Source organism: Hemitrygon akajei, chromosome 16 (genome assembly GCF_048418815.1).
Source record: "Hemitrygon akajei chromosome 16, sHemAka1.3, whole genome shotgun sequence".
NCBI lineage: Eukaryota > Metazoa > Chordata > Chondrichthyes > Myliobatiformes > Dasyatidae > Hemitrygon > Hemitrygon akajei.
This window is the reverse complement of record NC_133139.1, coordinates 21939571-21955756: the sequence shown is the minus strand read 5'-3', so window position 1 is coordinate 21955756 and position 16186 is coordinate 21939571. Positions and strand designations below refer to the sequence as shown.

At 43.8% G+C, this 16186-nt stretch overlaps 1 long non-coding RNA gene across 1 annotated transcript in view; it reads left to right on the top strand.

Annotated features, from left to right (window-relative positions):
• LOC140740352 (uncharacterized) overlaps positions 1–8222 on the top strand; it is a 44401-nt gene extending 36179 nt beyond the window's left edge. The window contains exon 3 of the long non-coding RNA XR_012101829.1: positions 7961–8222. This is a non-coding gene — a long non-coding RNA (uncharacterized lncRNA). The remainder of the gene's footprint in view (positions 1–7960) is intronic.
• Positions 8223–16186: the final 7964 nt, after the last annotated feature.

Genomic DNA, 16186 nt, shown 5'->3' with positions numbered 1-16186 from the left:
TCTCACTCAATGTCAGCAAGACCAAGGAGATGATTATTGACCAGGAGGAGGAAACCAGGGGTCCATGAGCCAGTCTTCATCGGAGGATCAAAGGTGGAGAGGGTCAGCAACTTTGAATTCCTCAGATTTATCGCGTCAGAGGACCTGTCCTGGGCCCAGCGTGTCAGTGCAATTACAAAGAAGGAACAGCAACATCTCTACTTCCTTAGAAGTTTGCAAAGATTTGACATGACAGCTAAAATTTTGACAAACTTCTATAGCGACGCACACAAAATGCTGGAGCAACTCAGCAGTCCAGGCAGCATCTATGGAAAACAGTAAACAGTTGACATTGCGAGCTGAGACCCTTCATTCAGACTGGAGAAAAAAGATGAGAAGTCAGAGTAAGAAAGTGAGGGAAGGGAGGAGGAGAAGAAGAAGAAGAAAGTAACAGGTGATAGGTAGGTGATAACAGGTGATTATGCAGAAAGTTTGAAGTTAATAACTCATCGGGGTGATTGATAAGTTCGTGGCCCAAGGTATAAGGAGATGAATTATTGACCAAACTTTCTGCATAATCACTCAAAGAGTTGACCTGCATGTGCATGTAACAAGAACTATATACCGTAGATTCCGGATTTTAAGCCGCTACTTTTTTCCCACATTTTGAACAGCTTTGAACTCTGCGGCCTTTAATACGGGGCGGCTAATGCATTATTTTTTTCATGCCGCCAAAAACATTTTGCCTCGTAACAGTAGACCAATAAAATTGATGAGTAGTTCACAGAGGTCCAATGAAATTGTACGATAAATCAAGCGCACTTTCACAATTAAATTATTGTAAATCAGTCATTTGTACTCACCCTCATCAACATGGAAAACACTTGAAGAAAAGCATTGTGCTGCCTTTATGGCAGTTATTTAGTTTATAATATTTTCGCTTAGTAATTCATTTTCTAGTTAAAGTTAGAAGAGTTTTAACTATATTTGTTTTCTGTACTACATCGCGGGATGCTATGACGTCACACCCGGTTTCGCCGCGTCTTGTGGGAAAAATGCCGTTTGCGATAAACGGGACGACGGGGGCGAGCGGCGGAGCGAAAACGCTGCTTTTAAGTTAAAGGCGATCAATAACTTTTCCTGGTAGGCTACAGTATATATATTTTTTACCAGTCATTAGGAGATATTGGAATGTTGTTCAGTAAAAAAGTATACGCAACGTATATTTAAAAGTAGCCGCGTTACAGGCACGGTTCGAAAAAAAGCATTTGCAATATGTATTTGTTTATGTTACCATATGGATTTAATTAAAAGTTAAAAAATCCTCACGTGTAATATCTTTCTGTGTAAATATCTCATATTACAACGTGGGACACCTGCGGCCGAAAATCCGGTGCGGCCTAAAATCCGGTGCGGCCTGTACAAGTAAAAAATTGATTTTCTTTCTAAAATTAGAGCCAGCGGCTTTTAATCAGGTGCGCTCTGTAGTCCGGAATCTACGGTAACTCATCTCCTTCTACCTTAGGCCACAATCTTATCAATCACCCATGCTGTGGACACTTTCTGGAGGCCCAGGATCTGTATGCTCCACGACCGCTTGACTAAGTGTGTAAATGTAGGAGGGGACTATGTTGAAAAATAAATGTGCTAGGATTTCTAAAATTGACTCCTTCTACCTTAGGCCACGAACTTATCGATCACCCCTCGTACATATACATTGATAATAAATTTACTTTGAACCTTAAACTAGATGCTCAGGAGTGCAGGTACGGCCGGGGCAGCTGTTGATGAGGGTGGACTCTGCGTCGAAGCCTGACAACCAAGGATGAAACCATGGTTAACTCCATTACTCCATGCCAATTAAAGCATCAAGCAAGATTAAAATTGTCGAGGGCGTTAGCAGAAAATGAGCAGGTGCTCTCCCACTTTTCCTATACCGGTCTCCCTCTCTTCTCGCTCCTAGCGTTGAGTGGGAGGTGCTGGAATTTTGAGTCCCACATCACCAGGCTTGTTGTCCTGTAGCCATCAGGCTCCTGGATGGGCTTCTCTTGCCTCAGCGTTGAATGGTCTCCACAGCTGTAGGCTCACATTCGGGGACTCTGCAGTTCATGTTCCATGCGTTTTTGTTTACTTTTATTTTACTATTTGTGTGATTTGGATGTGTGGCAGTCTAGTGTGTGTGTTTTTTTTTCTTGGTGAATTTTAATTTTTATTGAGATGCAGAGTGGACTAGGCCATTCCAGCCCTTTGAGCTGCACTGCCCAGCAAACCCCGATTGAATCCCAGCCAAATCAACTTACAACTAACCTACCCACCAGTACATTTTTGGACTGTGCAAGGAAACCAGAACACCCAGAAGAAACCCCTGGCCTTACACACTCCTTACAGGCAGCAACGGGAATTGAACTTGAGTCGCTGATATTGTGAAATATTATGTTAATCACAACGCTACCTTCCGCACTTCTATTGTCTTTCTTTGTTTTGTGAGTTCCTGCAAGAAGGTGAATCTCAAGGTTGTATATGTTATACATACTTCGATAATAAATTTGAATAGTTTCATTGTGAACATTATTGGTACTAGCTCTTATTAGAAAGAACACAGGTTTCTTTGGGTGTGTTACATGAATTTAAATTTCCTTGATGCAAGTTCTGATTTAAGCATTTTTAAGAAACATAGAAAAGCGACAGCACAATACAGGCCCTTCAGCCCACAAAGCTGTGCGAACATGTCCCTACCTTAGAAATTACCTAGGGTTACCCATGGCTCCCTATTTTTTCTAAGCTCCACGTACCTCTCCAGGAGTCTCTTAAAAAACCCTATCATATCTGTCTCACTGGCAGCCCATTCCACGCACTCACCACTCTCTGCATAAAAAACTTACCCCTGACATCTCCTCTGTACCTGCTTCTAAGCACCTTAAAAATGTGCCCTCTCATGCTAGCCATTTCAGTCCTGGGAAAAAGCCTCTGACTATCCACATGATCAATGCCTCTCATCATCTTATACACTTCTATCAGGTCACCTCTCATCCTCTGTCGCTCTAGGGAGAAATGGCTGAATTCACTCAACCTATTCTCATAAGGCATGCTCCCCAATCCAGGCAACATCCTTGTAAATATCCTCTACACCCTTTCTATGGTTTCCACATCCTTCCTGTAGTGAGGCGACTAGAACTGAGCACAGTACTCCAAGTGGGGCCTGACCAGGGTCCTATGTAGCTGTAACATTATCAGTCCTCATTAGTCAACCATCTGTGTCTTAGGGCCCCTGCCCCCTCCTTCTTCAGTCCTGACGAAGGATCTCGGCCCGAAATGTTGACTGCTCATTTCAACGGATGCTGCCCGACCTGCTGAGTTGATCCAGCTTGTTTGTACGTGTTGATTTGACCACAGCATCTGCAGTGTACTTTGTGTTATCTGTGTCAATGTTCCCTTGAAACTGAAAAACAACAAACCGCTGGAAGAACTCATTTGGCCAGGCAGGATCTGAGGAATCAAAGCAATGGTCGAAGTTTTCGGTCTTGACACAAGGCCTTGGCATATTTGGGAAAAAGTTGACCACCTCTTTGCCTCCACCTTTGACCCGTTGAGTTCTTTAAACAGTTTACTTTTTGCTGCAGATTCCAGCATCTGCTGTCTCTTGCTTCTTCTGACTGGATTCTGCCTGAATCTCCCATTAGCTTTTGATAATTCACTGAACCGGAAACACATTACTGAGAAAAAGGTGGATTAAAAATTCTTCACAGCCATCTGGATTTAGCCCAAACCCTACTACTGTTGTGGGTTTGGGAAGGAAAGGAAGGGAGGTGTCAGGGAGAGCTGTAGTGTTAATTGGCGCACTGCAGGTTTATCTTTTGTGTTTTTCTTTCCCTACTGAAAAAACTGCCTGTTGTTCTGTACATTTGTTAGGGCTTGCCAGCCGAGTCTTTGCGGGTCAGGGATTATTCTTTGTTAATTGGGATTCCTTCAACATTTTATTCGTATCCCCTTCCCCCACCCCCTCACTACAGCCTGTCACAGTCCCCCCGGGAAGAAGCAGTGCAGTGTGAGGCTAGGCAGCCTAAGATACGAACACCAAGCTCTGAAAGAATACACCCCCTCACTGGGGAGACACCAACAGCCATATCGTTTTGACCTCTTTCTATGTAGAGGAGTGGAATAAATTCGTTTTGGACCAGTAAGGAATGGACTCCCGCTTTTCTTGTACAAATATGCACATGCAGACACACTCGCGCACACACACACACACACACATCTTGCATATTCACTCTCTCATTTCATATGCAGTCATATTCTTGCTTTCACACATAACACAATACACACTTTCAGAGTCACATATACATCCTCTCTCTCATACGTGTACACACACACACACACACACACACACACACACACACACACACACACACACACACACACACACACACACACACACACACACACACACACACACACACACACACACACACACACACACACACACATCCCGACACCGCGTGGTACAGAAACTGTACCACGAGGGCTCTACAAATGGTAGTTAAAACAGCCCAACGCATCACGGGAACCAGCCTAAAAGGGAAGAAGGCCAGTAAACTCATGAAGGATCTACCCACCCTGCACATACACTGTTTGTCCCACTCCCATCAGGGAAGAGGCTGTGTGACATCCATGTCAGGACCACCAGACACAAAAACAGATCTGTCAAGCCATCGGGCTGATCAACCCACCCTACCACCACTACTTTATCATTTATAATAAGTTGAAAAGCTGCCTCACCTGTAAAGACTGTTTGGGGCCCTTAATGGAGGTGTGGGAGGAGGTGAATGGGTACATGTAGCATTTCTGTCACTTGCAGGAGTAGGTTTATTTGTCACATCTTCATTAAAACATCAGAACATACAGTGAAATGTACTGTTTGCATCAACGACCAACACAGTTTGAGGATGTGCTGGGGGCAGCCCACAAGTGTCGCCCTGCTTCTGATTTCAACACAGCATGCCCATAACTTACTGACCGGTATGTCTTAGGAACATCGGAGGAATCTGGAACACCCAGAGGAAAGCCAAATGGTCACAGGGAGAACGTACAAACTCCTTACAGACAACAGTGGGAACTGAACCCAGTTCACTGGTGATATAAAATATTACGCTAACTACCATGTTGCCTTAAAAATTGTGGGTTCAAGGTCAGTTTTTAGAAGCTGGAACATAAAAATCCAGTCTGGTTGTCCAGTGCAATATTGAGCTGATGCTGCAGTATCGGAGACACTATCCTTTGAATAAGATCACATGGCATCTTTTCAAGAGAAGCAGCAGAACGGAATGATCCTTAATGCTCCGGCAAACTGACTGCTCTCCCAGCTGTAATCTCCATTGAGAAAACATCGGCAAAGAATCTTTAACAGTAAGTTTTCCCTTTTAGGTAGGGAAGGAAACTACTGTTTTATATGCGACTTCAGATCACAACAATGGGTTGTGTCTTATCTGCCTCCTAAAACAAGCTAGGAAACAAGCCATTTGAAGGAGGTTCACCTCACCTTGTGGTGTTCTTTACATTGATCTATGTCATTTAGCACTCCTGTGAAACAGAGTGGAGAGCTTGACCAGATGATCAGAGCCTCATTGATGTATAAGTGCTTCATAAAAGTCGTGAAGAAGGGTCCCAGCCTGAAACATGGACTATTTACTCTTTTCCATAGTTGCTGTCTGTCTGAGTTCCTCCAGCATTTTGTGTGTGTTGCTTCATCAAAGTAACCCTCCTAGAGGGTCAGAACCTTGTCGTGATCTAGAGGCCTGTGTGCCTCAATGACCTGGAGAGCTATGTTGACTGGTGTCAGAGCTTTGTGCTTTGGCTCTTGGTAGGGTCACCCATGCCAAACAGGTCAAAGGGTAAAGGCCAGACTAAGAGTGGTCTGCCAAATCTCCAGGTTCGGGGGTTTCAACTCAGGGCTAACAACCCTGAGTGGTAAAACAAAATTGTTACGGGAAAAAAAATGAATAATCTTTCTTCATCGACCCGGAACTTGCATGATTGACTCTAATGAAAACCCAGAGGAAGCTACTGGCATGATGAAGGAACTCCTGACCACCATCAGAGATGGAGGACCTTCATTGCTGCCCTAAGTGCCAGTGGCATAATGGGCAGTAAGTTAGGAAGAAGGTTCTTGATGTTACCTTGGGAATTTTACCTTGGGAATTTTACCAACCAGATCTAGATGGGAGATAGTGGGGAATGAGGGAAAGACAACAGAGGGTTGAAAAAACAACACACACAAGATGCTGGTGGAACGCAGCAGGCCAAGCAGCATCTATAAGGAGAAGCACTGTCGACGTTTCGAGCTGAGACCCTTCGTCAGGACTAACTGAAAGGAAAGATACTGATTACTCAACTTGATTATTCAATTCCTGCTTTCCATGATCTCTCTCCCAATCCCCAACTCATAGAGACTTCAGTATTTGACACAGGTTTTTTTTTCAGTCTCCATACTTTCAATTATGCCAGGGAAGGAGGCCATTTGGCCCATCTAGTCTGTGCCAACTCGCAGAAGAATCCCACTCCCTACTAAAATTTCACGATGATTTACTGCATGACTTTAACTTCTCCTAGGTTCTTCACTGTTCTAGGGACAATTCATAAATGTTAATTAACTGTGCATCTTTTCACGCTATGGGAAAACCACATGGTGACTTGGTGAACATTCAGACTCCACACTGACAGCACCCGAGGTCAGTATCGAACCAGGGTGACTGCGGAAGCTCTACTAGTTAAGCCACTTGTGCCGTTTCTCACATGTAAGTGCTGAATTTGTATGATTACCAAGTTACCTGAGAACAGCGAGTGTGTCAATGTCAAGAGGACATACTGCAGCCCTTGGCAGAACTGGGCTGTGAATTTGGGTTCAGATTAAGCAGGAGCCAAATCTAACAGCTGTCACCTTGTTAATGCAGTGAGATGGTTGGACAGTCTGCAGAGCAGAGTCAAGCTCTTGGAAACAGAGTCTTTCTGTTGAATGTAACACTCGAGCTTCAAATTCAACACTAATGCACTGATAGCATCTTCAAGCACAATATAATATTTCAGCTGTCAAAACCTCCCTATTGAAAACAAAAGCAAACTCAATGTCAAAATGAAGACCAGTGTATGTAGCTATTTCATAAACCAGACCTCCGCTAGACACGCAAGCAAGCCATACGCCTTAAAGGGGTGGAACGTGTGGCAAAATGTGATCTATTGCATGTGATGCCTACCCAACATGTAGGAGATGCACACAGAAAACTACCAGAGAAAGGCCAGCAATGACTGATCATAGACTCGTTATCCCACTCCCGTCAGGGAAGAGGTCAGTCAGCACTAGACTCAAAGACAGTTACCTTCCCCAAGCCCCAGGCTGATCAACACCTCCACCCATTAACCCACCACACAACACCCCAGAACTACTAATTTATCGATTCCTGCCAGAGTCTCCCTATGTACACACTCTCCTGTACCTAGCATCACTTTAAGTACAGATAATCAGCCTATTTATATAAACTACTCTAACGTATATATATATATTTATTGTGATATTTATGCATTCTTTAGGCTTATTGTGTTTTTGTTTATTTTGCATTAGGTCCGGAGTAACAATGCGTTCTCCTTCCCACTCGTGAACTGATAAATGACAATGAATAATCTTGAATCTAAAGGCAATAATCAAGCTTGACAAGTAAAAGATGAATGACAATCCCATCTGTTTTGGTTGGGTTGGTTGAGGAGATACTTTGGTCATTACTGTATCAGAAGGACAGGGAAGTCTCTATAGAAATGCAAAGACCTTCATTTGATGCTGTATTCTATCTTGAAGAAGGCAGCTCTAACAGTCAGCACACACTTAGTCTACGTTCACACTAGACCAGATAATTTTGAAAATGCCAGTTTCGCGTAAAAACGATAGGCATCCACACTATGTGTTTTTAAAAATATCTCTGTCACATTGAAACAGATATTTCAGCGAATCTCCTCCTACTGGGCATGCGCAGGACACATCTACCGAAAACAAGCGTCATGTTTGGTGTCGAATCTCGCTGTGAAAGTGCGCGTTTGTTCAGTTACAGACTAGAAAGACTTAAACGACGGGCAGCTGTTGGGTCATGTGCAGGAGGACTTAAAAATAAAACAGAACAAATACTGAAGCATATGGAGGCAACCGATGGGGAGTTCACGGACTGTATGACCCGGCTGACGATGGACATTGAAAAACTGACTAACTTTGTTGCATTAATAAAGCACCTTGTTAAATATGTAAAACATGTCTGCATCAGTGTTATCTTGTATTTCCATACAATGTTACATTAGGCTGTTAGACATCTATTGTCAGAGAAGTACTTGCATAAATAGGTAAACCACCTTCATACAAGCAAGGACAGAAAACAGGGCAAAGTGAGTATACTTATTTATTCAGTAAGTTATGGGTCAAAGTATTTGGTGAGTACATTTCTAACTCTTCTGACGTCAGTCTCATTGCCGTCTGTTCTGAAATTGTTAGGTTGCGTTCAAGAAAACAATGAAATGGCGCGCTGTCGTCTGACAGCATTTTTAGATTTCTCCAGTTACCCCGTCCACACTGATCTGCCCAAGCGGTGTTTTCAAAAATACCCACCCTGGAAAGCGTTTTTGAAAAGCTCCAGTTTTGGGGGATGAAAACGCCGTTTTGGTGTGGACAGAGGGTAAAAACAAAGAGAAAAAGCTTTGGTTATGGATTTATCCGGCGTAGTGTGGACATAGCCTGAGTGGTACTGGTAAGAAATTTTATGCTCAGGACTTTAAAGTGGGGCTTTGAATCTGCTCAGTGTGAAGTCAGAGGAGAGAGGGAGAGGTCCCAATGAACTTCACAGAACCAAACTACAGTTAAAACAGTGAGCGGGGAGGTTTTGGCTGCTAATGGTGCAGTAAAGGCCACTGACGCTCCAGAAGGTAATGGCATCGATGGAGTGCAGAGACTTGGGACTGTAGGGCTGGGGACAGTACAGAGATAGGAAATGCTGGAGCCAGGAGCTCTTACATTGTAGCAATCCTTTGAGATTCACTAGCAGGTCACCTGTTGACTTTTGAATGCAGTGATCAGTAATGATTAGGGAGCACAAGGTTCAACTATCACGATTGTTCATTGTAAATTTCAGTACACAGATGCAAAGGAGAACAAAATGACTGTTACTCTGGATCCGACGCAACACAAAAAAACACAGTAAGATAAGGAACACAATAATAAAAAATGCAATAATTTTAGATACATAAGATAGCTTATATACATAGACTGATTTTATGTACATAAAGTGACAGCATGTTAAACAGTATCTGTACATAAGGCGGCTGACAGGAAATGATGAAGTAGTGGTGGTGGGGGCGTGAAGGAGTGGGTTAGTGTTTGGAGGTGTGGATCAGCCTTACCGCTTGGGGAGAGTAACCGTTTCTGAGTCTGATGGTCCTGACGTGGATGCTATGTAGCCTCCTCCCTGATGGGCATGGGACAAACGCTCCATGAGCAAGGAGAGAAATAAGCACCAAACAGCAGTATTATTGCTATCTTTCAATGGTAGAAGGGAGGTTAAACCCGATCTATCTAACTCTGTGAAAAAGAAAATCATCGTAGTAATATCCCAAGCCTAAGAAAATGCTTTCTTCGTTGCCTAAAACAACATTCCTCCCAGAGCTAATCTGACCAGAATAGATTCCACTGAATTTTAGCTGAGTCTGGGATTCTGCTGTGCGAAATGCAGCCACTCTGATCTCCTTTAAAACATCCACTTCCGCTATTGGTATTGGTTTAGGAGTGGCAGGGTGGAGATACATCTCTACCAGAGGAGATGTAGGCCGCTCTTTCCCTCCACTAGCCTGCAGGTCACCATTAGGCAAGTGTAGCACCTGCTTCTCCCCCACCCCCCCCGAACAGGGTCACACGAAGTCATGGGAGCAGATGGTGGATGGTCATATGAGCAGTTGACGCAATCACAAGTCCTGGTTATGCAACTATTGATGTGAGTCAGATATTCTCTAATGAGTATTGACCATGTCTGGGGTCACCCGTCTTGTAAAGACACTGCCTAGAGGAAGGCAATGGCAAATCACTTCCATAGAAAAATTTGCCAAGAACAAGCATGGTCAAGATCATGATCACCCACGTCATATGATACAGCACATAATAATGATTGGTTTATTATTACATGTATGGAGATATCATTAAAAGCTTTCATTTACGTAACATCTAGTCAGATTATGCCATACATCTGTATGTTAAGGTAACAAAAACAAAAACAGACTGCAGATTATAGGGTTGCAGCTACCAAGAAAATGCAGCCCAAGTAAACTAATAAAATTCCAGGGGCTCGATAAGCCTGCAGAGAGCAGTGGGATGTCCCAAGGTTAGAATAAACCGCCATACAAACACATTTCCTCAGTGAAGCTTGGCAGGGGAGAAAACAAAGAGAAAACTTACTGAGAGCCCATTGCTTGCCTTCATCCTCCTGGCATCTGCAAGCATTTTGTAAATTCAATTAAACTTTCAAAATACAAATGTGTCCCACTAAAGAGCAAATTGTATTCAGTTGCTGTTTATTAACAAGTTAATATGCTCATTGTGGAGTTTGGTTCCGCCAACCACTTGGATCTTCATCTGTTCTGATGAAAGGTCCCCAGCATGAAGGATTAGCTATTTCTCTTTCCACTGGCACTGCCTGATTCACTGATTGCTTCCAGCATTTTCTGTTTTATTTGGATTTCCAGCATCTGTTGTTTTTTGTGTACGTGTGCCTCTGGAGACTGTGCTCCAAATCATCTTCAGTCAGGGACTCATAGAGCACAACAACGGCCTTTTGGCCCACTTTGTGCATGCTGGCCTCTTTTGCCCATCTAAAAGTTCAAAGTAAATAATGATCAAAATACACACATTTTCTTGCAGGCATTCACATTAGAACAAGCAAGTATGACAGAATGAATGAAAAGCGATAAGTAAGTGAACAATACTGAGAACATGACTTGTAGAGTCATTGAAAGTGAAAGGTCTACACCAATCACGTAGACTGTACACTTAATGCCTACAAAGCAAAGGTTCTATGTCCATCAAACACAAGTTCCTGCAGAATGGAGACCGCCTTCCATGTATCGGGAGTCACCTCTCAACGAGGACCAACAGTGATGATAAAATTCACTAACGCCTTTAGTGTGTTAGATGAGAATCAGAGTCAGGTTTATTATCACTGACATGCCAAGAACTTTTTTTTTTGTTTTTTGGCAGCAGCAAAGTGCAATACATAAAAATTACTATAAATTACATTAAGAAATATAAAAAATAAACAAGTACAAAATATGAGGTAGTGTTCACGTGTACGTGGCCGGTTCTGAAAACTGATGGCTGAGGGGAAGAAGCTGCTTCTGAAACGTTGAGTGTGTGTGAGAAGAAATGTGCTTGAAAATCAAGACTTCAAACCTGACAGAAGTTTATGGTCCACTAGGCTACAGTATTCCCCACTCTCCTTTATGCTCCTGAGTATGGACTATTATATAAAGATATACCTCCACAGTGAGCTCCATAAAACCCTCCAGATCCACAGGAAGGATGATAGAATAAACGTCATCGTCCTCACTCAGGCTAACATTCCCAGCACTGAGGACCTACCAATACTCAACTGGTTCAAATGGACAAGGCTTGTTGTTTGAGAACATAAGGACATAGGAGCAGAATTAGGCCAGTTGGTCCACTAAGCCTGCTCTGCCACTTCATTTTGGCTGATTTACCATTCCTCTCAACCCAGGTCTCCCGCCTTCCCACCGTGACCCTGGGCACCCTTACTAATTAAGACCCTATCAATCTCGACCTTAAATATACTCAATGACTTGGCCTCCACAGTCATCTATATCAATGAATTCCACAGATTCACCACCCTTTTGCTAAGGAAATTCCTCCTTTTCTCTGTTCTAATGTGATGTTCTTGTATTCTGAGGCTGTGCCTTCTGGTCCTAGTTGCCCCCATTATTGGAAACATCCCCTGTCCACTCTCAATGTCCGCAAGGCCTTTCAATATTCACTGGTCCTGCCAAAGAGTTTCGGCCTGAAACATTGGTTGTACTCTTTTCCTAGATGCTGCCTGGCCTGACGAGTTCCTCCAGAAATTTGAGTGTGTTGCTTGGATTTCCAGCATCTGCAGATTTTCTCTTGTTTGTCTTTCAATATTCAATAGGTTTCAATGAAAATCCTCCCTGATTCTACTAAGCTCACACACACACACAATCAGTCTAGGTTGAGCTCTGTGTAGCAGAAGATTACCAGATGATAGATCTAAGCACCAGGCCGAATTGGAAAGGCCAGGTACAGGCTGAAACATGGCAGAGAGGTCTAGGCCCAGAGCATATCGAATTGTCAGGGCCTGGGTCCTAGAGTGAGGAACAGCCCGATGTTTGGACAATTGAAACACTGGGCCAGAATGAAAAAGCAGGGTGTCGGGACCAGAGGTGAAGGTCGAGTTGGTTCTCCTTGCTGCTTTGCAAATGTTTGCTCAGCTCTGCACTAGACTGGGGTTGTGGCTCGCTCTGACTGCAGAGATGACTGGCTTCGTGTCTGTAGACTCAGTTTTGTTCTGGGTGCTGATCGCTTAATTTTGCTGTTTGAGCGATTTTTTTTTCCATTGCACGTTGGGTGCTGGACAGTCTTTTTTAAAATGGATTCTTTGGTTTGTGGCTGCCTGTAAGGAGACAAATCTCAAGATAGTATAATATATACACTCTTTGGTAATAAATGGACTTTGAACTTTGAACAAGAGAAAGATAAAAGATGTTTACAAAGCCTCCTCAAAAAACCCCTCTGACTCCAGGCCTTCTTTGGCCCATGACTGTCCAAGTATCTGGGACAGAACAGAAAAACTTGAGCCATAGAGTCGTAGAACACAGACACTGTTCCATGTCAACCAAGATTCTTTCCTCAGCTAGTTCCCATTTGGCCTACGTCCCCCTTAACATTTCATACCCTATAACTTTTATATGTTATTCGTCTACCTGCATCAACTGTTTCCTCTGGCAGCTCTTCCCATATACGGATCACCCTCTGGGTGAAAAAATCGCTCCTCTGATGCTTCATAAACCTTTATCATTATAAACACGTCCTCTAGCCCTTGATTCCACAACACTGGGAAGAAGACAGTGTATATCCACCCTATTTATAGCCCTCAGGGTTTTATACATCCTTAAAATATCTGATACTCAGAATCAGAATCAGAATCAGAATCAGAATCAGAATCAGACTTTAATCGCCAAGTACCTATGCACATACAAGGAATTTACTTCGGCAGATGTTGTCTCTCTGCTCATAACAATAATAATGATAAATATAAATGAAAATATAGATTATACATACAGGTAGTGCAATCCAAGTAATAGTTAGCCGACAGTTAACCGGCAGTTAACTGTTCAGCAAAGTGACCGCAGTAGGGAAAAAACTACTCCAGTGCCTATTAGTCTTAGTCTGGAGGGATCTGAAGCGCCTACCAGACGGAAGCAGATCAAACAGTCCGTGCGCAGGATGGGAGGAGTCCTTTATGATGTTCCCCGCCCTCTTCTTCAACCTGGAAGAGTACAGGTCCACAATAGAGGGCAGGGAGGCTCCAATGATGCGCTCGGCAGTCCTCACTGTGTGCAGTAGTCTGGTTCTATCCTGCTTGGTGGCGGCTCCAAACCACATAGTTGAATAGACTCCAGTGAATCTACTCCAGTGAATAGACTCTCTTTGAGAGAATCCAATTGAAAATGGCGAAAAGAACATTTCTCAAATTTCCCACCTGCGCAATCCCATCATATGCCTCCTTCCCTACCAGTGGAGGGCGAGTTTATTAGCTACTCAGAGTCCCACAACTGGGCTGGATACGGATCATCCCTGGCCCCAAGAGACTGCTGAAGGAAAGGGTACCTGGGCTTGTATGGGAGTGGAGGAGAGAAGGGGGTACAAGGCATCATGTGCCTCTACTTTGCTGAATGGAATAAATCCTGAGTGAGTCGGGGGAAGGAACACAATTTAAATGTCTATGGGGACCGGTTGATCATTAGTATTGTGTTCTAAAGCTGCAACCCTGGTGTGCGGACGGTGCATCTCTCAACTCATTAGGTTACACAGCCCTGAAGACACCAGCCTCTTATTTCACAGAGCTCTTTTCCATTTCAATGGCAGGAATCAAACCCTCAGCAAGGCAAAGGCAGGGCACAAAAGGGTGAGAGAGGCACTTGTTCAAGGGAGGATAAAAGTCAGTGGAGAGAAAGGGGAGGGTTGAGAAGACCCTTTATTAGCTCCACATTAGCACCACTAATCTACTGCAGGTGTTTAAACCCAGGTTCCCAGGGAAAAAGGGCTCTTTTATTTTTGATCCCCAGGGGAGAGGAGTGGTGATCTTTGGCTGCACACATCACTTGACCAGGGTACAAAACAGAGGTTTATCAGTAGCAAAGGTCATCCTGCCCTGTCATAAGGAAACAAGGAGGCACAGAATGACAAACGGAGTACAGATACACCCGTCTTCTCTGGGCAGAGTTCAAAGTTCATAAAGTAAATTTATTATCAAAGTACATATGTGTCACCACATACAACCCTGAGATTCTCTTTCTTGCGGACAATCACAGTAACTGCAAGAAACTCGATAGAGTCAGTGAAAGACCACACCCAACACGATGGACTACAATCATTCAGAAAGAAACTCCAATAAACTGCGCATGTACAAAAATAAAGAGAAGAAGATAATAATAAGTAAGTAAATAAGCGATAACTATTGAGAAAATGAGATGGAGTCCTTGATAGTGAGTTCATAGGTTGTGGGAAGAGGGCTGAGTGAAGTTAACCCCCCTCTGGTTCAAGAGCCTGATGGTTGAGGAGGAGTAACTATTCCTGAAAGGGGTGGTGTGATTCCTGAGGCTCCTGTACCTCCTTCCTGATTGCAGCAGTGAGAAGAGAGCATGTCCAGGGTGGTTGGGGTCCTCGATGATGGATGCTGCTTTTCTGCGACAGTGCTACATATGGACGTGCTCATTGGTGGGTAGGGCTTTACCTGTGACGGACTGGGCCGTATCCATTACTTTTTTTTTAGGATTTTCCGCATATGGAAACACCAAGCTGTGATGCAACCAGACAATATACCCTCCACCGCACATCATGTTGCTGGTCTTCAAGTGCAGAGCGGAGGCCTGACCTTTAACTCCTTTACATCCCTGCCCTTAAACCCTAACCTGACCCTAACTTGTCCGTCTGTCCCCAAAACCATCCTTATAAACTTAAAAGAAACAACTATGTCTGAGCTTTGATCTCTACGGGGATCATAGCTCGATGCCATCTTAACTGATTTTCAAGTATTCTAGTTTTGAAGACCCCCAGCAGGTCTCCACATGCCCTCTTTATTGTAGTAAAAGCTCCCAACCAGTGCCAACAGATCTAACATCATTGCTCTGGCATAATCCTTATAAATGGTGTCTGCCCACAGCCCTTACTTCTATGCAGTTTGTGTATTAAGGCGACCAATGCAGTGTGCATTCCCTGTTCAGACAAATCCGACATAAATACAGCGTACCCAGCTCTTGATTATCCTACGGTCACATATCCAGATTGTGGATTGTTACGACTGTGCCCCAACTCTGAGGGGCCGAAGGGTACAAAGTAGCCCCCTCCTTTTTGAGAATCGCAAGATCGCTATTAATGCGGGTCTGGGACCCAGGAAATGAGAGAGAGAGACACACAGAATCCACAAGGGGTTTGGAATGTCCTGGCCCCTCAGCGATACAAAGCCACGGAAAAGGGCCATTGTCTCTTGGAGACGGAATTGTGTATTGAGTACTGTACTATTTATTTGAAGCCCTCAGGGAATGAACAAAGTGGGCTGGTTGAGGGGTGGCATCATTCCAACCTGATTGACATCTGAGACCCCGTGAGTAAGGATAAAAGAAGGTCTGGGGAACAACTCCTTTAGACTCACCAGGAGAAACGCTAGAAATCCCGTGACAGCATTTAATAGCGACAGCCGGTGGGACCCGCGTGCATCCTTTCCCGTTGCCTGGGATTGGCGGGACTGACCACGGAAGACGGCTTAGCTAAAAGGAAAAAGGACACCAATGACATTTCGAAAGATCGACATCATAAAAGAGGAAAAACGGGCAAGTTCCCAAAATCTCTCTCTCTTGACTCCAACCAAAGGCTGCAGCCTGAATG